This window comes from Tupaia chinensis, unplaced genomic scaffold (genome assembly GCF_000334495.1).
Source record: "Tupaia chinensis unplaced genomic scaffold, TupChi_1.0 Scaffold000617_2, whole genome shotgun sequence".
In the NCBI taxonomy this organism is placed as follows: Eukaryota; Metazoa; Chordata; class Mammalia; order Scandentia; family Tupaiidae; genus Tupaia; species Tupaia belangeri.
The window spans coordinates 2,268,161-2,268,448 of NW_006160137.1; the positions used below are offsets into that span (position 1 = coordinate 2,268,161).

At 47.2% G+C, this 288-nt stretch overlaps 1 long non-coding RNA gene across 1 annotated transcript in view; it reads left to right on the top strand.

Moving 5' to 3' along the window:
- The window catches only part of LOC102491927 (uncharacterized), a 25,550-nt gene that overhangs the window by 1,147 nt on the left and 24,115 nt on the right, over window positions 1-288 (top strand). The window lies entirely within an intron of this gene.

The window sequence follows — 288 nt, forward strand, 5'->3', positions numbered from 1 at the left end:
ACCTCTCAAAAAAAAAAAAAAGAATTATTTATTCATTCATTTATTTTAATTTGACCAGAGAGATACATAGAGCAGGGGAGGGGAGTGAGAAAGCAAGTTACCAGGTACGGGACTCGAACCGTAATCGGCCATATGGGAGTGTCCAGCACCTTAACCACACCACCTGCGGGCCCCATTACTGAAAAACCTTTGAGGGGCCCGCAGGTGGTGTGGTGATTTAGGGTGCTGGATTTCCACATCGCTGACCACGGTTCAAGTCCCGGATCTGGAGGCTTGCTTTCTCACTTT